Genomic DNA, 25960 nt, shown 5'->3' with positions numbered 1-25960 from the left:
ACCAGATGCACTGCCAGACCTCGGGCCCCGGTGCCACCTCCCTGCTGGTTCCGCTGTGTTCTGCCTCCTCTTCTGGGGACAAAGATTAGGAGTTTCTTTACTGATATTATTTTTTATTGATTTTTTTAACAAGTGCTCAGCAAGGAAAAAAAAAATGCATTTGGCCCAGCTGTTCCCATGATGTCTAAATGGGCCCTTTATGAGGTCCTGGGCGTGTGGGCGACTGGGTGTGAACAGCTTGTGGTTTGATCTTTTAGATTTTTTATTTAAAGCTTTCATATAGGGTTACCAACTCCTGCTTTGTCCAGAGCTATCCTGGTCTTAGCACCAAAGTCCCGCATCCTGGGGACTTTGCTGGGTGGTTGAGCATCTTACCTTCAGGGGAAATCCGCGGGAGATGCACGCACACGGTGGGCAGGTAGGACAGGAGTCCTCACACGGGGCTGATGACAGTTCCTACCTCGGAAGGTTATGTGAGGAGTAATCATGATCGTAAACGGCCAGGTGTTGTTGGCGGTCTGCAAGGAGGTGTTGCACGCAGTCATAATCAGACCTCACATTTGGATCTGAGCTTCCCAAGGGCAAAGGGGGAAAGAGGATTCTTTTTAGCTGAAAAAAAAAAAAAAAGGTCCTGGTATATAGCCGGCACTCAATAAATGTGGCTTTCACAACGTGGATGAGGGACCAGGGGCTTCTGATAAGGGCACCTCTTTCGGGGAGAGGTGGCTTTAAGCTCCTTCCAAACTGTATTAAAGCAAAAGTGACCTTAGATATTCCTGCCCAGGATGGAGGAAGGAAGCTCACAGTGGGCCTCACTGGGTCTTCCAGATGTCATACGCAGTTCTTCTATTGCTCTACAACCTTCTTTGGCTCCCACTGTCCTCTGGAGTCAATCCTACCCCTTCCCCTCCAGACCACGATGCCCTGTGTGACTTAGTCCCACCACTCCTGAATTGCCCTCAGTATCCATCTTTGTTCCTACTTCCAGACCTTTGAACACACAGTTTTCTCTGCCCAGAACACCCTTCTTTGCTTATCTGGAGAGCTCCCGCTTAGGGTCCAGTGGCAGCCCTTGATAGACAAGGATTTGTTTGAGTTCCTGCTTTCGGTTATTTGAGGGTATATATCCTCACTGATCTTTAAACATACCAGGTATGATCCTGCCTCAGGGCCTTTGCACTGGCCAGCATCAATAGCTCCCCGCTCCCTGTCTGCTCCATGAGTTCCAGGGAACATAATTAAGGGCAAATCCTCACGTGGTGGATTATAAGGGCTGGGCTGGGGTGTCCCACCAGCCTCTGTGTTGTGCGTAGTGAGTAACTCCCACCTCGTTAGATTCTCCCAGCCTGTGTGTGTCCATCATTCAATTTTCTCTTCACCCTCTACGCTGGTCCATGCTCACAGCGCCTGGGCTGGGTCACTGGGATCTTGCGCCATCCAGAACTTGGCAATAAGTGCCTCCTGGTGGGCCGCCCTGCTGCTGTTTGTAACGATAATGTCTGTGTGAGCGGGGCTTTGTTCCCTGGCCTCTTGTTAACCCATTGGGGCAGGCGTCGCAGACATCCCCATTTCACAGATGAGAAGAATGAGGCTCAGAGAGGGTCAACCTCTTGTCTGAGGTCCCACAGGAAGATCCGAGTCCACGCAGTCAGACTCCGGTCCCCAAGGCTGCACCACCTGGCTCTGTGCCTGGCTGCTTGGTGGCATTTTGCTTTATTCTTTCCCGGGCGCCCTGTTAATTGTCCAAACCGAGCGATTAGTGCATCCTTTATATACGGCCCGATGTCTAATTGTCCAGACTGTGGAGCTGGTGACTCAAAGCCTCCCTTTCTAATTGTCTTCTCTGCACAATTAGGACCTCGTTATATACGGCTCCGTGGTTGCTTGCACTTCTATAGGCTGTCGGCCTCGTTTCTAATTGTCGGGGCTCTGTAATTAAGGCCCGTACTAGGGCATCCTCTGCTCTGCTCTGTGTAATTACAACCACACGCATTCCTGGGGTGGGGGCTGGCAGGGCTCGGAGGAGGAAAAGGCAACAATCCCTGCCTACAGGGAGGTCATTGTCTAATTGGGAAGGCAACAAGCAAAAGCAGGATTCACGTGGTATTTGCGGGAGCCCCAGATCCTGGGGTTGTAGAGTGGGGCGCAGGACGAGGGTGCCCTCTGCTGGAGGAGGGGCAATAGAGGCTGGGTCATGCAGGATGCACAGGAGTTTGTGAGGTAGAAGGGAATTCCAGGCAGAGGGAACAGCATGCGCAAAGGTTTGATGTTGAAAAGAGCCAGGCGTTCGGGCGGGGAGGTCAGAATTAGTGAAACTGTCTGGTGGAGTGTGGAATTATGGCAGGGGGAAATTTAGGGAGAAAGAGATTTAATGGGAGTTCCACATGAGAACACTGAAGACTAGGTTGAGAATCCACAAGAGGGTTCGAGCAGGAGAGAGATGCAATCAGGTTAAATGTTCTTAAAAGAAATAATCACTCTCGTTATGGTCAGGAGAGGAAATTGGTAACGGGGGAGAATGGAAGCCACGAGACCAGGAAGGAGGTGGTTTCTGTTGTCCAGATATAAGATTAAGGTACATGGAACGGGTCAGAGGCTGTGGGGATGGAGAAGAGGGGAGGGTAATCAGCAGGATGTGGGGGGGGTAATCAGCAGGGGGGGGGTAATCAGCAGGATGTGGAGGCTGATGGGTGATGGACAAGGAGGTGGGAGGAGGGGCAGTGGATGCCCGGGTCTCTGATCAAGGGGTTGAGGTGGGTGACAGGGCCATGGCCAACAAGAGGACATGTGGGTTTGCAATGAAGATTCCCCGTCCCGTCTGAATCCTGTCTGAGGGGAGATGTGTTCACTAGCCTGGTCTAGAGCAGAGAAAGCAGTTCGGGGTTGGGATCAGACTTGGCAGGAACCTCCGAAGCTGCAGGAGTGGATGAATTCGTGGAGAGAGACAGAGAGCAGAGACCTGAAAGCAAGAAACCAGCGTTGGCTGGTACGAGCTGCCGAGCCTCCAAACTGCAGGGGTGGTTTGTTACGTGGCATTAGCCCCGCCTTAGCGGACTGCTAAAGTCCCTGTAAACAGGCTCTGAACTCTCCAAGGTCAGGCTCCTTTCAACAGCGGTGGAAGCGGAGCCCGCCGCACCCCACACATCCGTCCCATCTGGAGGCGCTCCACATGCCCGTGTCGCAAACCTCCAACTAGACGGGAGCCGGCCTCTTGCAGCTGCTCCCTGAATTGAGAAACCCAAGGGGTTCCAATAGGTTCTGTGGTAAATTAGCCATGAAAGTACCAGGGAAAACCTAGCTTGGGGGGGTGAGGAGGGGAGAGAAGATCTGCAGTGATATATCTACTGGGGAAAAAAAAAGATTTGGGAGCTCAGCAGCAGAATGTTCTATAAGAACCTTTTAAAAGCAAACACAGGAGACATGAGCAGTTTTTAAAATGACAGACAATACAATGGAAGATAATATATTTAAAACCCATATCAGTTGTTAACAGACCATAAAAATACAGCTACATTAATCTGAGCTGTCTGTCACAGGCCCTCAGAGCAGCTGTGTGATTTCATAGTTTCGCTTCTGGAGGCTTCCTTGACACTTTCACAAATACATCTCAATTTATTTGGATAAGGACAATAGAAATATTGCTCTCCCTCCCCCCCCCCATCTTCTTCCTCTGCCACCTCCCCCCTCCCCAAACAGCTGGGAAATCTTCTGGAGCTGGCCGCACAATTTATTTTTTATTTTTTATTTTTTCTTGGAGAAAAGTTTTATTGGTTTTGGGGCCCCTGAATCTCAAGGCTGTGGAGAAAGGCCAGGTCGGTGCCTATCATTGGTGTGTGTCTGCGGGCAGATGCCTCACCCTCTCTGAGGTCTGGGGAAAAAGATCCTGCACACACCTGCTCCTCCTCCCGGGCGCTATCTGAGCAGAGGGCCCTCCCCACACATGGCAAAATCCACAGCCTTATGGGATCCTCTGTGTCCTAACACCGCCGCCACCACCATGGGGGTGCTCCTCACCTGCTGGCCGTCCCTTGCTCACGTGGTTCCAGCCACTAGAGCTTCCTTGCTCTTCTGCCAGGCGCGGTCCTGCCTCAGGGCCTTTGCACTTGCTGTTCCCTCTTTTACGAATGTCCTTGCGCCCCCGCCCCCCGCTCTTCCCCTAGCTGGCTCTTCTTCCTGTTTCAGCTCTCAGCTCCTATGCCACCTCTTCTGAAAGGCCCTCCTTGACTACCCCCAGCTGAAGATGCTTCCCTTCTGTTTCCTTCCCAGCACTTACAGTCGTTGAAAATATTTTATGTATCCACTTGTTTATTTATTGCCTGTCTCACAGTAGACTGAGCCCACTGAGGTCAGAGATTTTTGTTTTTTGGGGGGTTATTTTGGTCACTGGTGTCTACCTGGTGCCTGGGACAGTGCTCGGTACACAGTAGGTGCTCAATCCATGCTTGTGGAGGAAATGAATAAAAGGAGGAGAAGATCACCCTGATGGGGTCGGAGGGGGGAAGAATGGCAGGAGCAAAGGCTTGGCGGTGGGATTTTGTGGTCGGAAATTGTGACCCCGAGCAGCTGGTGTAGGACCCCAGCTCTCTCCCCTTCTGGGGAGGGGTTTGCATCTGATGATTCAAGCGGCACACGCCCCGTCACCAGCACCACGCTGGGCCCTCCGGGCACCACGTGCCCCCTCCCTGTGAGAGCCAGCGACAGCCTTCTGGCCAAGAACAAGGGGCCCCTCTGAGCCCCAGCCCCGCCCTGCTGCCTCCCTCTCCGAGGCATCCAGATGTCGCCGTGGCACTCGAAACCCGCCTGATGCTGGGGAAGGCCCGGCACAGATGTCCCTGGGACGGAACATCTGGGCGGCATGTTGCTGGCAGCTGGTGGGAGCCGGGACGCTGTCAAGTGCATTGACATCTCCGGGAGGTTGGGTGGCCCTGAGTCACCTCCCAGTCCCGCCATCTGTCTGCAGCCAAAACTTGCCTGACGATTTCTCTGGGCCAGGGAGGAAAGGGCCCCAAATCTGACCGTCATCCCTACTTCTTCCATATCTCTCCCTCTCCCTTACCTCCCTCCTTCAGCGACACCTGCACCTTATCTCTAGCTCACACTCTGAATCCAAGCACTCGGCTCCATCCACTCCCGCTGCCACTGCTCAGGCCAGGCCGCCTTCAATGCTTGCTTGGACTGGTGCAGTAACACCTCTTGGGTCTGGTCCCAGCTACCTCCCTGCCTTCACTTCCTCCCGCCCCCTCACTCACTCTGCTCATGCCACACCGACCTCTCTGCTGTTCTTTGAACACACCGGGCACAGTCCTACCCCAGGGCCTTTGCCCATGCTGTTCCCTCTGCCCAGAATGCTCTTCACCCCCGGGTCCCCCCATGGCCAGCTCCTTCTCCTCCTCCAAGTTTCTGTTCAAATGTCACCTCCTCCAAGAAGCCCTCTTTCTGTCCCTTGCATAGTCAACCTCTGTCTTAGTTCACTTGGGCTGCTATGACAGAATTCCACAGCCTGGGCGGCTTATACACAACAGACTTGGATCTCTCACAGTTTTGAGGGCTGGAAGTCCAAGATCAAGGTGCTGACAGCTTCTGTGTCTGCTGAGGACCTGCTCCTGGTTTATGGAAACAGCTGTGTCCTCTCCGAGTCCTCATATGGAGGAAGGAGTGAGGGAGCTCCCTGGAGTCTCTTTCATGGGGGCTCCCAGAGGCCCCATGTCCTAACAGCATCACACTGGGGAGGAGATTTCAACCTATGAATGCGGGGGAGGGACAGAACATCACAGTCTACAATTCCTGTCTTCCCCGACCCCTGGTCACCCCATCGCTCCCTCTGCTCCAGCCCCATGGCTCACCTTGCAGCCCGCCGTCCTGGTGCAGGACCTTTGCTCGCTGTCCCCTCCGCCTCCTCTCTTGTGCCTGGCACATTCCTGAGTCCCCTGGACCCCAGGGACCTGGGCGTGTATCTGTGCAGCCGTCTCCCCGCAGCCCTGGGGTCCCTCGGGGAGTGCTCAGCCCGCGGCTGGCCACACGTTGCTTTTCCTAAGACACGTACCGCTCGGCCTGAATTCCCTTTTCCTTCCCGGCCTGCGTTTCCTTCCAAAATCTCCACGGATCAGAGGCGCGGCTGCAGCGTCCATTTGGAAGGAATGGAGTGGCGGGGGTCGGAGGGGACCACCACCTGGAAGGTGGGTTTGCGCCGTGGGCTCACGTCTTAAAGGTGGGTTGTCCGCGCGCCCTGACCGAGATTTTAGAAGCGTCTGAAGCCCCCAGACCACCCCTTGGCCGCGCCTGTCTCTCCCTCTGGCTCCCTGGGGTCCCAGCCCCCCTCCTGGCAGCTCCCTCCCAGTCCCGGGCCCCTCCCCCCATTTCCGATAGCAGATGTCACCTAGGGACATCCGATCACAAGACCAGAAGCACCGAGGGCCTAGTGGTGAAAATTGTTGACCCTGGAGCCACGGGGCCTGAGTTCGAATCCCAGACTGCCACTTGCATTCATTCTGTTTGATCCTGGGCAAAGCATTTGACCGCGCTGGGCCTCAGTTTCCCCATCTCTAAAATGGGGACATGGTACCTTTCACCTTGTTCTAAGGATGTAAGGACTTACTCTGCCCTTGTATCTACAACAGGGCCCAGCACATGGGAACTGCCAGGCAAGTATGAGCTGCTTCTGTTTTCAATCCCTCAGGGCCCAGTCCCAGTCTGTTCTCCCCTGCTCCTGAGTACAGGGTCCTAGCCCCCAGCCCCTGCTCTGTGGCAGCCATCGCGGTTGGGAGAAGGTTCTAGAAGAAGAAGAGAGAGGCTGCCTGGTGGTTCCTCTCAGCGCCACAATTACAGAGTGAGCCCAGTGCATTTAACTTAGAACAGAGGTTTTTTGGGGAGGGACTTTGGGAGTTTGGGGATTAGTGGCTAGAGGTTCCAGCCCCACCAGGGGACTTCAGAGACACTCAGCAGCCCAGGAGTTAAAATGAGTTAAAAATCAAGATTCCACACCGGACATCCCCCTCCACGTGCTTGGGGGCCCGGAAGAAACCCTGCTCCTAGAGGTGACCCCAGGGGTGACCTTTGCCCGCTGGCTCAGCCAGCCAGTGAGGAAGCCTGCTGCAGGTGCCTGGAAGCCGTTTCCATGACACCCAGGAGCCTCAGTCCCTGGAAGGGCCTGGTCCCAGGGTGAGGGGCTGGGGGGGTTGGGGAGGGGGGACGAGAAGGCTTGCTCAGTAACCAAGACAACGCCAGCAGCTGCGGGAGACAAGCCCAGCTAGCACGGAGGCGCCTGCAGCCCCCCCCCCCCCAGATCCCGGCGCTGCCACCGCCCCTGGAGCTCTCCTCCCGGTCCGGCCAGTGGGACTGCGGCCCGGAGACACTGGTCATCTGCTCCAGGTTGCCCTTTGAGGATGGAAATGCCAACGTGTGGGGGATGGGGGAGGGCTCATGGGAAAGGGCGGGGCCTTAGGAACCCAAGCAGAGACCTCCAAGGCTTGGCCAGGGCAATCCGGAAGGGCTTCCTGAAAGAGGCTAGCATTTCCCAAACTTCCTCCAGAAAGGTGGTGCCCCACCTGTTCCACGATTTATTTAGTATTTGCCTTCCAACTGACTCCTGTCTTCTCAAGTCAGTGTATTTAAAAACAGAGTCTCGGCTTCCCTCCTGGAAATGGAGAGCTGCTTGCACCTGTCACAAATAGAAGGTGGGCGGCAAAACACACAGGATGGAAACAAGACGGGGTTGTTCCATCTAGTGAGGTGGCACCGCCCCCCCCCCAAGGCTCAGAGCTGCAGCCCGCTGTCGCTTGGCCTTCAAGGGGATGAGGGGGAAACCCGGAAAGGGTTAAGAGCTCCTCAGTCTCCAGCAGAGACTCCCTCCTTTACATCATCAGAGGTAGTCAAACAGGGCTGGAAACGGACTCATTTCTCACCATGAAAATTACGCTGTTTATTTAATAATCCAGAATCGCTGTGGGCCCCAGCATCCAGGGGAATCCTGACCTACAGAAGGAGGATTTGGTTAGGTGGAGAAGAAAGGCAGCCAGGCAGGGGGCACAGCATAACCAAAGGCTCAGAGGAGGACTGCCGAGGAGCCAGCGCAGCTGGGACAGGTTTTCCCCCCGGGGACAGAAGGCACAGGGCCTCCTAGTGTTTCTAGTGTTTTCCCACAGGGAATGAGAAAAAAGCAAAGGAACAAGACATCCGAGTGAGAAGGGCCTTGGGGCTGAGTTCTGAATGATGACCGGGTGGAGCTTTCTGGGAAGAGAAAGTGTTATCTGGAAGGTGATTCCAGGGAGCAGTAGAAAGTGAGGGAAGATGGAGACTAGCAATGTAAGGAGCCAACAGGGGGGCACTGATGAACAGGTGACTGTTGTGGGCATCTGGGGCTCACATTTAGGGGACCTATTGTAAACTGTGTAGAGCAAGCCTCAGAGTTGGCCCACTAAAGGCTCTGACAATTTCTGCAGAAGAGAGAGCCTGTTGAACAATTTCCTGGATGAGCATGAACATAAACTCTTTATCCACAGCAGTTTCTGGACACATTTTTGGAGGCATCTCATCATACCACTGCCCCTCTCGGTCTCCTCTTATATCTAGACTGCAACATGAGACCGAGAAAGGTTAATAAAACTAACAATGAAATAAAAATTAATAATGATTATTATTATTCCCCCAAAAGGACATTTACTGGCTTATGTATCTGGAAAGTCCAAAATGTCTGCTTTCAGGCATGGCTGGATCCAGGAGCTGAAATGATGATATTGATACTCTTTTAAAAACATATGCCTTTATTGAGGCGTAATTGAGACATAAATATGCAAAAATGTATAATTCGATAGGTTTTGATGCATGTCTGTTTCCATGAAACCATCACCACAATCAAGATGATGAATATATCATCCCCCAAACTTTCCTTGTGCCCTCTTATAACAGCTGCCCAGCACATGAAGAAACCGTAACAGGACATGCACTTTGAGAGTATGAAACCGGGTGCCTTGGTTAGGGCTCTGTTTGGTTGTGAACAATGGAACTTAAACAGGTCTGAGCAGAACCAGCACATAAACAGTTTCCAGCAATGGCGAAGTCCCGGGTTTCCAATTTCAGGCACAGCTTGGATCCAGGAGTTGAGATGATGTGATTGGAAGTCTCTCTTTCTGTGTCTCAGCTTGGCTTTTCTCTGAGTGTGCTTCCTTCACAGTCAGGCATCCCATTCAAGGAATAAAAAGAGACCCCAAGCTTACTTCTGTCTTCCCAGGCTGCCCCCCAAGCAGAAACGGAAACCCTCCTGCCTCCTGGTCCCAGCCAAATCCATGGCTGATTCTGATTGGCTTGACTCAGGTCACGTGGCTATCCCTGAACGCGCTCACTGTGGCCGAGGGACGTGATGTTCCCTCCACTAACCAGTTTAGGGTCATCGTAGAGTCAAAAGTATGTGGGGGTGGAGGTCAGGCTAAGAGGGTCCCCCCGAAGGCAGAGCCAATATTTATCACCCCAAGGCATCTGGACTGGCCCAAACAGCTAGGGTTTAAAGCGCAGGCTCACCGTGACAGGCTGTGTGACGTTGGGAAACCGGCTTGCCTTCTCTGGAAGTCTGTTTCTCCACCCACAAAAAGAGAGACATGGGGAGCTGTGATTGGGTCCTCGAAACATGAAGCTGCGCGGTGTCTGGAACGCTCCGGAACCTGGAGAGGACACGGCCTCCCTCCTGCCTCGGTCCCGTGACCCCATGAGCCACAGGCCTGGATTCCTGCGTCCTTATTATATGCCAGGCCTTGTCCCACAGAGACGCGGCAGGGGCCGCCGCAGGGCTGTGAGTCTCAGCCCATTCTAGAGTAAAATTCATAGACAACATAACCAACGACACAAGCAATTTCCAAAAACATAACTTGCTGCTTATAAGGAAGAAATAAAAAGAATATTCTTTGTTGTAAAATTCTATGTCTTCCAATATGTAAATGCTCCAGCACAACCATGATAAAAGACACTGCAAGGCCAGCAGAGGCTGCCTCTGGCCGGCTGACCTTCGTTGTTTCTTCCCTGGACCAATGCAGTTCCCGGGTCCGCGGTCCATCCCTCGCCTCCGCAGGCTGTCATTCCCTCAGCAGCCACCAGAGGGCGCCCGTGAGCACCCGAGTCAGAGCTGCCCTCCTCTACCACCTCCCTGGAGGAAAAGCCCAAGTCCTCCCCCGTGGTCCCCTAGGCCCTGCACAACCTACCCCACCCCTCGCTGCCCTCCCCTCCTCCCTCTCACCCTATCGCTCACTCTGCTTCAGCCACACGTGCCTCCTCTCTGTTCTTCCCTCTCGCCAGGCGCAGGCCTGCCCCAGGGCCTTTGCACAGCCATGCGCCCATGACCGGTTTCTTCTCATCCCTCAAGTCTCAGCTCAAATGTCACCTCCTTTCAGAGCTAACTGCTCCCCCCCCTTCATCCCCTATGACATCCTTCTACTTTCTTGTTGTCTTCCCTGCACAACGCCTTCTGATTTTTCTTTAATTCCCTTATTTCTTTGTTGTCTGACTCTCCCCCGTGGCCGAGGACCCCTGAAGGAACTAGAACTGTGCCCGGCACATGACAGACATACACTAAGTGCTCATTCGATGAATGCATACATGAGTCCATTTTCTCGTGCCCACTTTCTGGATGGGGAAGCTGAGGCACAGAGGTTAGCTTGCCTGGAGTGAGAGCCGAGGGGGGAGGCTCTCCAGGACGAACGCTTAACTCTCATGCTGGCACCCTGCTTCCTTAGGGACCGTGGGCCGAGAGGAGGGGGGAGCAGCAGCGAAGGAGTTAACCCCCCCACACCACTACCACCACTTGAGTCACCAGGCCTGGGTCACTTTGTGCCGAATTCACACATCCACACACAGTTTCTGGCTCCCTCGGCTCACCCGTCCCCCCCAGGGGGAAGCATATTCGTTTCCATGGCAACCATGTTGTCTCCAGTCTGACTGGGGCTGAGTGACAGCCATTGGGGCCAGATGAAGTCGCTCGCCACCCACGCAGGAGAGAGGGGAGCCAGCCCAGAAGTGCCAACAGCAGGGACAGACTCGGGGGTTTACTTTCGGCCCCCAGCAGGCAGGAGCTGGGGGGAGAATCCCGCCTGCCATTCCACCATTACAGCTCCACGCCTGGCTGTCGGAACAATTTCGCTGGTTTGGGGGCTTCCAGGAGAGCTTAGATCTCAGCAGCGTCAGCCTGAGTGTTCTGAAGGAGAGAGATGGCATCTGATCCATGTTTATCACTGTTACTCCCAGCGCTGGGCCTGGCATGCAGGAGGTGCTCAATACATGTTCCAGAAGGAAACGAGAGAGAGGAGGGGAGGAAGGAATTGTTGGCCAAAGCACTTTAGTTCTTACTGAACACTTATCTTCCAACATTTTACTTATCAGCCAGCGGATCCCTTATCAGTTAACCTTTTAGCTATTAGCTCACACTTAGCTATCAGCTCACACCTAGTTATCAGCTCACACCGTAGTTATCAGCTCACCACTCAGCTATCATCTTTGTCAGAAACGCTCGGGGAAGGCTGAAGAACAGGGAACTGCGTTCCTTCCTCCCCATCTCGCCAGCTCCCGGGAGGCAAAGGGAGTTGATTGGCTGTGGCCAACACGAGCAGGACGCGGCGAGGGGCGGTTCTGAGACCACAGGGAATCACAAGGTGAAAAATGTGGGTTTGGTTCTTAAGGAAGGATTATCACACCGGTGGACCGATCCAAAACCTGAATGGTCTGCCTTAGGTTATAATGAGCTCCCCATCACGGGAGTTAACCAAGGCAAGCTATTGAACCATGCCCAGGAGGCTTGGAGTGGGAACTGGAGGGGGAAGGGATTGGAGAGAATTGGAGTGGGAGGAGTCCAAAACTTCTTTCTTTCTGATTCTAAGATTCGGTGACAATTTTAAGATTCTATGCCTGGGATGCAGCAGCTTCCACCATGCTAAAGGTCTGGGCAGCCATCCTAAGATCTTCTGACTAGTCATATGATTCATCGATTGCACAAACATTTATTCACCAAGTGCTGTGAGCTAGGTCCTGTTCTAGGAGCTGGGGATACAGCAGGGACCAAGACAACATTACCTGCCCCGTGGGACTGACAGTCTGGGTTGGAGACGGGCAGGAAACAGTTAAAGCAGTGGATGGTAATCTGCCCTGCAGGGACACAGGCAAGGGGAAACAGAGCAGGGAGGAGGCGCCCTCGGAGTGACTGCAGGAGGGAGAATCTAGCCAATAAGGTGCCACTTGCCCTGAGACCTGAGAAGATGAAGGAAGGAACCATGCGAGTGAAGGTGTTCCAGGCCGAGGAAACAGCCAGGGCAAAGGCCCTGAGGCAGGAACGTGCTTGGTGTGTTTGAAGAACAGCAAGGAGATGATAGAGAGGGTTGAAGGTGAGGTACATTGAAGAGCTTCCTGCTGAGAAGCTGCCATCTGAGCTGAAAATAAGTCAGATACACAAGAGCCAGGGCTTTCCAGGCAGCGGGAGAAGCAAATGCAAGGGTCCTGGGGTGGGGATGAGCTTAGGGAGAGAGGGAGAGACACACACAAACATAGAGAATCAGACAGGCCGTGAGACAAAGACAGAGAGAGACAGACACGAAGAAATCAACAGAGAGAGAGAGAGAGACAAGAATCTTTCATTGGTGGGTGCTATGGGTTGGATTGTGTGTCCCCCAAATTCATATGTTGAAGTCCTAACCCCCAAGACTTTAGAATGTGACCTTATTTGGAAATAAGGTTGTTGCAGATGTAATCAGTTAGGGTGAGGTCATACTGGAGGAGGATGGGTCCTTAATCCGATATGATTGGTCTCGGCATAAACGGGGGGAATTTAGACACAGGCACGCATATGTGGACAACGCCTGTGACCATGTAGACGGCGATCTGTAAGCCAAGGAGAGAGGCATGGAACAAATCCTTCCCTCACAGTCCCCACAAGGGACCAACCCTGCCAACACCTTAATCTTGGACTCACAGCTTCCAGAACAGCGAGACGATCACTTTCTGCTGTGTAAGCCATCCGGTTTGTGGGAATTTGTCACAATAGCCACTGGACACTAATACAGGGGACAAGCCAATGAGTTAACAAATGACGGCATTTGAGAAGTCAGGAATTGTTTTTGCAAAGCTTGGTATCTGTCAGCCTCACCTCTGACCCAAGCAATAGACTGACTGGTAAACCCCAATTCAAATACTCCAAATCTGGAGCCTGTGTCTCCAGAGAAAGAGCTGAGGATGACCTGTGATGCCCAGAACACTCTTATGCCCCACTGCACAGCATCCTCCCCGTTCACCTCCCCCAGCAAAGCAGGGGCTCACCGTCCTTTTTCCCTATGAGGACACTAAGGCTCAGAGAGAGCATTGCAGTAGACAGCCTACAAAGATGTCCCACGGGTCCCTGCCCCCTGGTCCTCCTGCCCTGTCCCCCCTCCCCCCAGCCTCTAAGGAGGAGAATGCAGCAGACACACTGGGTGTCAGTGCTCACCGCTGACCACCAGAGGGCTTGGGAACCATCCTGCCCCAGTCACACCTTCGGATGAGACTCCGTCTCTGGCTGACACCCTGTTACAGCCCCACGCACAAGACCCTGTTGAGCCATGCCCAGATGCCTGGGCCACAGAAACCAAGATACTGAATGTTGCTTTAAGCCACGGAGTTTGGGGGTAATTTTTACACAGTGATAGCTAACCAGTAAGATAATCACATACCTAGGTCACATGGTAGGAAGTAGCTGTTGGAACTTGAATCTAGGACTCCACAGAGACTCATCCAACCCCATGCTCTCAACGATGGCCAGCTGACCCCTTGTCCCAACTTGCTGTGTGAGGAGTACTTTGGATCACAGCCCCCACCAAAATGCATGGTTGCAGGGCGCCCTTCTTTGCTTGTTTTTAAGTTTTACTTAAATTCCAGTTAGTTAACATACAATGTAATATTAGTTTCAGGTGTACAATATAGTGATTCAGCACTTTCGTACATCACCTGGTGCTCATCGCAAGTGCGCTCCTTCATCCCCATCCCCTACTACCTCCATCCTCTCCCCACCTCCCCTCAGGCGACTGCCAGTTTGTTCTCTGTAGTGAAGAATCTGTTTCTTGGTTTGCCTCACTCTCTCTCTTTTTCCTTTTGCTTGTTTAGGACCCACTTGTTTGAAAATTGCCTTACACTCCGTTTGCTTTCTTTCTGTTCCTTGAATTCACTACACTTCTCCAACCTCAGGGCCTTTGCACTTGCTGTGCCTCTTCCTGGAGCACCCTCCCCAAGGCTTGCTCCCCTGCTTGCTCAAATGTCACCTCCTCAGAAAGGCCCTCCTGATCCCCCTTCCCTAACTAAAGTCACCCCCCCTCTCTAGCACATCATCCCATTTTCTTTACAATCTTGATCAGAAAGAATTTATTTCAGAAATTTTCTTTTTAAAGTATTTGTATCGGTTGTCTGCTCCACAAAGGCAGGAACTTTCATCTGCTTAAGCCACTGCTGTGTCCCCAACACTCATCACAGGGTCAGGCACACATTAAATGCTCCAGGAAGCCCCCACAGGACCCACAAGGGATTCAGCTTTCTCCAGCCACCAGAACGTAGGGGCCCAAGGGAAGACCCTAGCCTCTCCCCCTGCCTGCATGTCAGTATAAGCAGAAGTGCATAAACGGTTACCACATCCTGCCCTAGTTCCACCTCTGCCTCCCGTTACCCCCGTGCTTCAGTGTCCCCATCTATACAGCGACCTGATTGGTAGATGGTTTCTCAGCACCTCCCAGATTCCCGAGGGCCCCTCCCTGCTGCCCGCCTAAAAAAACATCTCATTAGTCCCCAAACACCTGGAAGCCGAACATGAGGTGTGTGAATAATTTATTTTGTGAGTCATTTTAATATTTTATAATAATTGTGATGAGCTGTTTAGTTTTATGGAGCTGTTTGGGTGTCATTAAGATAGAGCCAGGGATGGGTCCTGTCACTGCAGTATCTCTGAATCGGCCAAGGTGACATGTCCCCAGGGAGGTACCCAACCCGGGGTGGGGTGGGGAGCAGGCTGGGGGAAGAAGGCAGTCTCAAGGGATATTGAAGGGGACCAGGTGCCACTAGTGGTCAGTGGACTCCGAGTGGACCAAGGCTGCGGCTGTGGCTCGGCGTCATCAGCTTGTATTCACTCATTCATTCATCCAAGCATTTATTCAACTGCTCATTTAAGCCATCTGTTATGGACTGAATGTTTTTGCCTCCCCTACCTCCCAACCCCCGACCAGATTCCTATGTTGAAGCCCTAACCCCCAGCGGGATGGTACTTTGTGGGGGGGCCTTGGGGGTGGGGTATGTAATTAGGGTTAGATGAGATCTTGAGAGCAGAGCCCTGATGATGGGGATTCATGCCCTTGGAAGAAGGACAGAGCGCTCTCCCTCCTGCATGTGAGGACACAGCAAGAAAGAAAACTATTCGCAAGCCAGGAGGAAGGTCCTCACTGGGAACCAAATCTGCTGGCACCTTGATCCTGGACTTCCTAGCCTCCCAAACTGTGAGAAATAAATGTGTGTTGCCTAGAGCCCCCACTCTGTGGTGTTTGGTTAGGACAGCCTGAGCAGACTATGAGACTCTCGGAGGGTCCTCCACCGTACTTAACCACGATGGTCTAAAAACGCCCCTGAATCCAGCCCCTCTGTAACCTTCCTGATCTCACTTTCCCCCCTGCCCTCCACTCTGCTCCAACCACACTGACCTCCCTGCCGTTCCTCCAATCCACGAGCGCATTCTGACCTCAGAGCCTTTACACTTGCAATGCCCTCCTCCTGGTATGCTGTGCCCAGCTCTTCCTATGATGAGCTCCTTCTCCTCCTTCGAGCCTCAGATCCTATGTTGCCCCCTGGATCTCACAGTGGTAGGATTTGGAGGGGGGTGTGCAGTGGGAGGGTGTGCTGTGCTTGGCAGGGAGCTCGGTGTGGGCAAAGACTTGGTGCCAAGAGAGTTGAGACTGAATCAGCTAAATGTAAGGATGTGCAGGTGGAGAGGTGGGTGGGTTTGGGAGAACCAGGGCGGGGGAGAAGATGCCGGAAAGAAAGGCTAGGCACTGGGCTGGAGAGGGTGTTGATGATCAGGATCAATAATTTGGACTCCATCCCGGAAGAAAACCTTGCAGTCCAATCCTAGCCACGGTTCACTGGGCCCACTCTGATTTGGCTAGTCCCACATCTTGCAGGGAGCCCCAGCCCATCCCAAAGCAAGAGACGCAGAAGCCCACACTTAGCACCAGCAATGAGCCGGCCAGACTCCATGGGAAACTCAGATAACAGACCTCATGAAGGCCGGAGCCCTGGGCTTGTATTGGAAATTCTCCATTTGCCCATCCCCCTCCACAGATCCACTCTGCAATTGGTTCCCATCCCTGCCTGTGCCCTGGGAGAGGCTCATCTACATAGACAGAACCCACAGTCTCCCACTGGCCAAATCCCGTTGTGTTCCACCAATGCAAGGCAGCATTAGGGGATCAGATAGCGAGAGAAGAAAGAGATGATGTATTTATTCTCCAGACTCTGCTGCACTATGCTGAGCCCTGAGCCCCTTCCAGGTCTAACTCCCACTGCCCCCCCTGCACCCAAGCAGACCTCCCCATGGATGCAGCCCCTAGGTACTGCACTATGCCCCAAGGGTGTCCCATTATCTGCCTACACCTCTATTAAAAAAGTCGTTTATTTCAATGTTCCCTAATGACCCTGTTTGAGTGACGGTCCATTTTCTCCAGGACAGTATCTGATTCGGTTACAGAACCGTTAAGTGTCTTGGCCCTTTTCTGTAAGGTGAGAACATTATATGACAAGCCATAGAGTTATTAGACATTATTAAACTATTCCCTTCCTTCCCCCTCCCCCAGTACAATCAAAATCTTGGGACACCAGCCCCTACAAAGTTCCAGAGAGTGGAACTTCCAGTTAGAAGCCTGGATATTAAACCACAGAGATTCAGGATGAGGAGCCCCCAGTAGACAGGGACTTTGGGAAAATTTCGACCATAACATTCTCAAGTCATGGTCAGCATGGCAGAGAGGATCTGGCATCCACCAAAAATCCCACAGGGTGCAGCTACCCTGGGAAGAGGCTGTCCAGCCATGGACTACATTTCCCAGACTCCCTAGCTGTGATGTGGTCACGTGACATGTTCTGGCCAATGGAATGTGAGTGGAAGTGGCAAGCCTTATTTCTGAGTGGGACTCAGTTTTTCTATTGCTACTGTAGCAGATGACCACAAACCTCGTGGCTTAAAACTGACACAAATTACTATCTTAGAATTCTGGTGGTTAGAAATATAAAATGCTTCTGAAGGGCTGCATTCTGAATCTGTTTCCTTGACTTTTCCAGTGGATCTGACCACTGCTTCTGACTTTGTTCTCTGACCTTCTAGCTTCTCTCTTATAAGGACCCTTGTGATGACATCAGACCCACCTAGATCATCTCCGCATCTCAAGACCCTTAATTTAATCACATCTGCAGAATCCCTTTGCCATTTAACATAACATATTCACAGGCTCTGGAGATTAGGACAGGGAGAGCCTTGAGGGACCACTATTCAGCCTGCGACAGTATCTTCAAGAAGCATCTATGAGCTGCAGCAGGTGGCCTCTGAAGCCCGGGAGAAGGCCTACTCATGACACAGAAATTCACAAATCCCACCAGCAGTGCATGAGAATTCCAATTTCTCCACACCCTCGCCAACACTTATTTCTGTCTTTTTTAATTCTAGCTATGCATGCTACCGGGTATGGAGTGATTTCTCATTGTGCTTTCAATTTTTAATTCTCTGATGACTAATGATGTTGTGCATCTCTCATGCATGTATTTGCCATTTGTGTGTTTTCTCTGGAGAAAGTTCTATTCAGACCCCTTGCCCATTTTTTAAGTTGGGTTGTCTTATTGAGTTATGAGTCTTTGTATACTCTAGATAAAAGTCCCTTATCCCATTCTGTACATTGTCTTTTCATCTTCTTGAAGGCATCCTTTAAAGCAAAAAAATACTCAATTTTGATGAAGTCCAATTTATCTGACTTTTGTTTGATTGTCTGTGTTTTGGTGTCATATCTAAATTACCACCACCTGACCCAAGATCATGAAGATTTACCCCTTTGTTTTTATAGCTTCAGCTTTCACATTTAGGCCTATGATCTATTTCGAGTTCATTTTTGTGTGTGGTGTGAGGTAGGGGTCCAACAGCATTCTTTTCCTGCATGTGGATGTCCAGTTGTCTCAACTCCATTTGCTGAAAAGATTATTCTTTTCTCCACTGAGTTGTTTTGGTCCTTGTTGACAATCAATCGACCATAAATGTGAAAGTTTATTTCTATATTCCCAGTTTGCTACCATTGATCTGTATGTCTATCCTTATGCTGGTACCAGACCATCTTTATTGCTCCAGATTTGCTGTAAGTTTTGTAATCAGAAAGTGTGGTTTCTACATGAATTTTGGGATTAGTTTGTCAATTCCTAAAGAAGAAAATATAGAAGTCAGCTGAGATTTGATAGGGGTTGTGTTGAATCTATAAATCAATTTGGGAGTAGTAACAATAGTCGTACATCTTTAAAAGAAAACAATAGTACATCTTCTGGTACATGAATATGGAATGTCTTCATTCAGGTCTCTCATTTCATTCAACAATATTTTGTAGTTCTCAGAGTATAAGCTTTGCACTTCTTTTAAATTTACTCCTAAGAATTTTACTCTTTTTGATGCTATTGTAAAGAGAATTGTTTTCTTAATTTCAACTTCAGATTGTTTTCTCCTGACATATATAAATCTAACTGATATTTGTGTAGTGACTGCATCCTGCAAGTTTGCTAAATTCATTTATCTCTAGTATTTGTGTGTGCGTGAGCATGCGTGGTGTGCATATGTGTGTATTCTTTAGGATTTCCTTTATATAAGAGAGTGTCATTTGCAAATAGAGATAATTTTACTTCTTCCTTTCATTCTGGATAGCTTTTATTTCTTTCCCTTCCCCGATTGCTCTAATAGAACCTTCAGTACAAGGTTAAATAGAAATAGTGAGAGTGGGCACCCTTTTCTTGTTCGTGATTCTACTGGGAAAGCATTAATCAAATATGATGTCAAGTGTGGGTTTTTAAAAATAGATGCTCCTTTTCAGGTTTAGGAAGTCCCCTTCTATTCCCTTCTATTTATTGAGTGTTTGCATCATGAAAGGGTGTTGGGTTTTGTCAAATGCTTTTTCTGCATCTGTTGAGATGGTAATGTGGTTTTTGTCTTTTATTCAATTGATATGGTATATTAAGTTCTATGAAATTTAACACATGCATATATTCAGCCAACCAGTTAGGATACAGAGGAATCCCTTCTTCCCCTAACCTCCCTCCTCCTGCCCCCCAACCCTAATTCTTGTTTTCCATTGCTACAGTTTTATGGGGGGGTTGGGGTTTTTTTTTTAAGATTTTATTTATTTATTTGAGAGAGAGCGAGAGAGAGAGCATGGGGGAGAGGGGCAGAGGGAGAAGCAGACTCCCTGCTGATTGGAGAGCCCAACTCAGGACTCAATCTCAGAACCCTGAGATCATGACCTGAGTTGAAGGCAGATGCTTAACCGACTGAACCACCCAGGTGCCCCGAGTTTTGTGTTTTTGAAAATGGCCTTCTATTAGTTTCCTACACGGCTGCTGTAACAAATGACCACAAACTTGGTGGTTTAACCCAACACACATTTATTCCCTTATGGTTCTGGAGGTCAGAAGTCCAAAATCAGACTAACCGGGCCCAAATCGAGGTGTTGGCAGGGCTGCACTCCTTCCAGGGCATCTAGGGAACATGCTGTTCTGTTACGGGCTGAATTATGTCCCCACCAAAATTCCTATGTTGAAATCTTAACCCCAGCACCTCAAAGTGTTTGGAGATTGGGGCTTTAAAGAGGCAATTAAGGCAAAATGAGGTCATATCAGTGGGCTCTAGTCCAATAGGACTGGTGTCCTTATAAGAGGAAATTAGGACAGGGGCACCTGGGTGGCTCAGTCGTTAAGCGTCTGCCTTCAGCTCAGGTCATGGTCCCAGGTCCTGGGATCGAGCCCCACATCGGGCTCCCTGCTCGGCGGGAAGCCTGCTTCTCCCTCTCCCACTCCCCCTGCTTGTGTTTCCTCTCTCGCTGTGTCTCTCTTTGTCAAATAAATAAATAAATAAATCTTTAAAAAAAAAGAAAAAGAGGAAATTAGGACACTGGCAAGCAGAGTGAAGACCATGCAAGGACACGGGAGAACACAGCCACCTACAAGACAAGGAGGGAGAGAGGCCTCAGAAGAAACCACACTTGCCGATGCCTTGATCCTAGGCTTCCAGCCTCCCAGACTGTGAGAGAATACATTTCTGTTGTTTAAGTCACCCAGTCTGGGGTGTTCCGTTGTAGCATCCCCAGCAAGTTAATACACGTTCTCTACCTCTTCCACCTTCTACAGCTGCTAGCGTTCCTTGGCTTGTGGCCACATCACTCCAATCTCTGCCTTGATGGTTACACATGTAGGCAAATCTCTCTCTGCTTCCCTCTTATAAAGACACAGGTGAAGGCCCCTGGGTGGCTCAGTCGGTTAAGCGTCCGCCTTCGGCTCAGGTCATGATCCCAGAGTCCTGGGATGGAGTCCCACATCGGACTCCCTGCTCAGCAGGGAGCCTGCTTCTCCCTCTACCTCTGCCACTCTCCCTGCTTGTGCTCTCTCTCTGTTAAACAAATAAAATATTTTTTAAAAACGACAGAGGTGAGTGCATTCAGAGCCCATCTGGATTCCAGGATAACCTCCTTAGCTCAAAATCCTTCATGTAATCACATCTGCAAAGACCTCCTAGGAGGCAACATTTATGGGTTCCAGCAATCAGGAACCAGATATCTTTGGGGGACATCAGTATTTGGCCTCTCATAGTCATATATACAGAAAAATCAATACATAGTTTTCTGTGTCTGACTTCTTGCACTCAGCAGAACACCTTGGAGAATCATCCTAAATTGTTGCACATACCAATAATTATTCCTTTTTATGACTGAGTACTATTCCATTGTGCAGATGGACCTCACCTTGTGTACCCATTCATCCTCTGAAGAACATTTTGGTTGTTTCCAGTTTGGGGAAGTTGTGAAGAAAGATGCTATAAACATCCACGCACAGGTCTTCAAATGAACGTAAGTTTTCATTTCACCTGGGTAATTCAGTTCACATCGAAATGCAGTTTCTGGGCCCCATGGCAAATGTATGTTCACATTTATAAGAAATGGGCAAATGGTTTTGCAGAGTGGCTGAACCACTTCACATTCCTGCCCATGTCCCGTGAGTGTTCCAGTTGCTTCACATCTTTGTCGGCACTTTGTATTGTCAATGTTCCTTAGCCACTCTAATAAGTGAGTGGCCATTGATGGCTTAAGTTTGAATTTCCCTAGTGGCTAATGACGTTGAACATTTTTTTTTTCATATTTTTATTTGCAATCTACTATCCTCTTTGGTGAAGAGTTCAAGTCACTTGCCAACCCCCCCCACTTTTTTTTTTACTTTTTATTTGGTGAAAATTGTACACGTAGGTTATTTAAAAAAAATAATATAGAGTGCTCCCTTCGGCAGCACATATACTAAAAAAATAATATAGAAACACATGGGGGCAAATGCTCATGATGTTGGGTGAGGCAATGATCTGATACCCAAAGCACAGTGACCAAAGAAAAAAATGGATGACTTGGATCACATCCAAAATGTAAATTTTTGTGCTGAAAATTATGCCATCAAGAAAATCAAAGAACAACTTATAGGGGTGCCTGGGTGGTTCAGTCGTTTAGTGTCTGCCTTCGGTTCAGGTCATGATCCCAGGGTCCTGGGATTGAGCCCCACATTGGGCTCCCTGCTCTGTGGGAAGCCCGCTTCTCCCTCTCCCACTCCCCCTGCTTGTCTTCCCTCTCTCTCTCTGTCAAAAAATAAATAAAAATCTTTAAAAAAATAAAAATAAAAATAAAGAACAACTTATAGAATAGGGGGACGGAAGGAACTTATATCCAGAATATATAAGGAACTCTTAAAACTCCAAAAAAAAAAAATCGATAATCTGGGGCACCTGGGTGGCTCAGTCGTTAAGCGTCTGTCTTCGGCTCAGGTCATGGTCCCAGGGTCCTGGGATCGAGCCCCACATCGGGCTCCCTGCTCCACGGGAGGCCTGGTTCTCCCTCTCCCACTCTCCCTGCTTGTGTCCCCTCTCTCGCTGTGTCTCTCTCTGTCAAATAAATAAATAAAATCTTAAAAAAAAAATCAATAACCCAACTCTTTACAGGAACAAAGGATTTGAATAAACATTTCTTCAAAGAAAATCCACAAATGACCAACAAGCACATGCAAAGATGATCAACATGATTAGTCACTAGGGAAATGCAAATCAAAGTTGCAATAGGGGGTACCTGGGTGGCTCAGTTGGTTAGGCGTCTGCCTTCGGCTCAGGTCATGATCCCAGGTCCTGGGATCGAGCCCCGCATCGGGCTCCCTGCTCGGCGGGAAGCCTGCTTCTCCCTCTCCCACTCCCCCTGCTTGTGTTCCCTCTTTCGCTGTCTCTCTTTCTGTCAAATAAATAAATAAAATCTTTAAAAAAAAACAAAATTGCAATAGGGCCACTTTATACCTCCTAGGATTGCTTAAAAAAAATGATAGGCAATAAGAAGTATTGATGAGGATATGGAGAAATGTGGACCGTCACATAACTGCTAACATTGGTGGCATTCCAATCCAGTGTGACGGCTTTGGAACACAGTCTGGCAGTTCCTCAAAATGTTAAACAAAGAGTTACGTGATGATCTAGTAATACCACTCCCCAAAATTCAAGAGAAATAAAAATGTATGTCCATGCAAATTCTTTTTTTTAAATTAAATTTATTTATTTTAAGTCATCTCTACACCCAACGTGGGGCTCGAACCCATGACCCCGAGATCAAGAGTCACACGCTGTGCTGACTGAGCCCACCAGGTGCCCCTCCATGCAAATTCTTATATGCAAATGCTCATAATAGCTAAAAGACGGCAACAACCCCAATGTCCATCGATAGATAAATGGATAAATAATATGTGGTACATCACCCAATGGAATTTTATTTTGCCATAAAATAGAACAAAGCACTGATACTTGCCACAGTGCAGACAAACCTTGAAAACACTATGTTCAGGGAAAAAGCCAGACCACACAGCGTATGGTTTCAGTCACACGAAATATCCAGGATAGGCAAATCCATAGAGACTGAGCATCGGTGATGGTTGCCGGGGGAGGGGCGGGGAGCAAGGAAGAAGTGGAGAATGACTGCTAACGGGTTTCTTTTTGCAGGAGGAGTGATAAAAATGTTCTGAAATTATGTTATGAGGATGGTCACCTAACTGTGAATATACTAAAAACCACTGAATTGCACACTGTAAATGGGTAAATTGTGTGGTATATGAATTAGCTCAGTAAAAGTGTTTTTGAAAGAGAAAATGAATAAAGATCTCATGTTTACTTTACTCAGTTTCCCCCAATGCTAACATCTTACAACATCATAAACAGGAAACTAACATTAATACAATCCATCAAGTTTTTTCCAATTTCACCTGTCTTACACGCACTAATTTGTGTGTGTGTGTGTGTGCGCGTGCACACACGCGTGCATGCGTGTATCTGGCCAATGTTATCACATGTGTAGATTCATGAGACCAGCATCATAATGAAGACACAGAACAGATGCTATGCTTTTGAAGCCACAGACACCTCCCTCCCTCCCCTCTGGAAACGACTTGTCTGTCCTCCATGTTATAATTTTGTTATTTCAAGAATGCTATATACATGAACTATATAGTATATAACCTTTGGACACTGGCTTCTTTCATTCAGTATGATTCCCTTGAGCTCCATCCAAATCATTGCATTTATGACTAGTTCATTTTTTTCTTTACTGAGTCGTATTTCCATGGTATGGATGAACCCCAGTTGGTTTAACCATTCACCTATTGAAGGACATCGGGGTTGTTTCCAGATTTTGGCGATTTCAAATGAAGCTACCTTGAGCATTCGTGGGCAGGTTTTTGTATAAACATAAATTTTCATTTTCTGGGATAAATGCCCAAGAGTCCAATCGTTGGGTCATACAGCAAGCGTGTGTTTAGCCTTGTAAAACAAAACAAAACAAAACAAAACAAAACAAAACTCCGCCAGACTCTTTCCCAGAGTACCATTTTGCATTCTTACCAGAACATGTGAGTGATGCAGTTTCTCAGCATCTTCACCAGCATTTGGCATTATCACTATTTTTTATTTTACCCATTTTGACAGGTGTGCAGTGACATGCCAACTGTGTTTTTAATTTGCATTTCCCTAATGGCTAATGATGTTCAACATCTTTTCCTGGATTTATTTGCCATCTGCAGAGCTCCTTCAGTGATATATCTGTTCCTATTTCTGTCCATTTTTTAGCTGGGTTGTTGTTGAGTTTTGAGAGTCCTTTATATATATATTTTTAGATACACATCCTTTGTTGGATCCAAGTGTTTTATCCCATTCTGCAGCCAGAGCAAGTTATTAATTTTGATGGAGTCCAACATCAAGGTTTTCCTTTATAGATCATTCTTTGTGTCATGCCTGACCTTTCCCTAACTCCAGGTGCTGAGGATTTTCTCTTGTTTTCTTCTAAACATGCAGTGTTTTTACATTTCACATGTAGATCTACAATCTATTTTGGATTATATTCTGAGTGTGACGTATAGCCTGAGAGGGTTTTATCCTTGGAGACCATAGGGAGCCAATGGGGGTTCTTGAGTGAGAGGAGGTATAGAAGGGAAGAGGACCGAGGCAAGCAGAGTCAGGTAGCTCATGACAGCCCAGTTCTGGGCCTCAGTTTCCCCCATCAGTAAACAAACAGAGCAGACCAGAGGATAGATAAAGTCACTTTTAACTAAATGAGACCACGTCCCTGGATATTTGACTCCATGCCCCCCTGGCCTGTGAAGCAGACTTAGGGAAAACTCCAGCATCTCCAGAATGTGCCTGAGCCCGGGACCCAGTGCTCAGGTGTGAAGAGTGACCGGGCGGGAAGGTGACTCAGTGGGCCAGAGCGGGACCCCAAAATACCATGGCTCCTTTCCTCCCAGCTGGCAAAATCAGGTCATTTTTCAATTCCAGTCATTCTCCTTCATACATAAAATTTGCCAAGAGCCACTTTCCCAAAAATCTAAATTGAAAGTAAATAGCATGGGGACAATTCTTGGTGATAAAACCGCCGATTCTAGAGTTTCTTGGGATAATATTTATTCTCCCCTCTCACTAATGGCTCCAGCCGCCTCCCCAGGTTATTAAAGTAATGCGTTTGCTTAACCTGACTGGGGCCACATCCCACCCGGGGCTGATTGGACCCCATGTGGAGCCCCCCACCGCCCCCTCTGCTGGACAATTATATTAACCTCTGCTGGTTTGCAATTACTATAAATCAGAAAAGAGCTTTGGCCCGGATTTGTTTTTCTTTATTGAAAATGTTTAAACCTCATGCGTTGGAAATGTTACCGCCCCAGAGTGGATTTAAACTCTTTCTTCTAGACTCAGAGGGTTGGCTCTTAAGGGGTTTTCTGGGGGTGGTGCTAGGATCATCCCCATTTTCTAGATGAGAAAACCAAGGGTCAGGGAGGATCACACTTGCGTCGTGTCACACTGCTCGTGGTGTTCGGCATCAAAACAGCACCGAGATATTTTGTTTCAGTGCCCACTGGAGTACATTCCTGGTGGTGAAAATTAGAAAAGACAAATAAGTCTTCAGAAAACATTGGCATCTCCTGCCATCTCCAACTCTGGGGCTTATGTCTGTCTAGAGCTGTTTCTCTATGCATACACATTCACTCAGGAGCGAGATGTTTACTGAGTTCTCACTGTGTGCTGGGCACTGTTTTGGGTGCTGGGGATACAACAAGAAACAGAACAGACTTATGTGAAGATCACTCCAGGCAAAGGGCACAACCGATGCAAAGGCCCTGAGGCAGACCTGTGCCT

The sequence above is a fragment of the Halichoerus grypus genome, chromosome 1 (assembly GCF_964656455.1).
Source record: "Halichoerus grypus chromosome 1, mHalGry1.hap1.1, whole genome shotgun sequence".
NCBI classification, from domain to species: Eukaryota; Metazoa; Chordata; class Mammalia; order Carnivora; family Phocidae; genus Halichoerus; species Halichoerus grypus.
Note: the sequence above shows the minus strand (reverse complement) of the source record.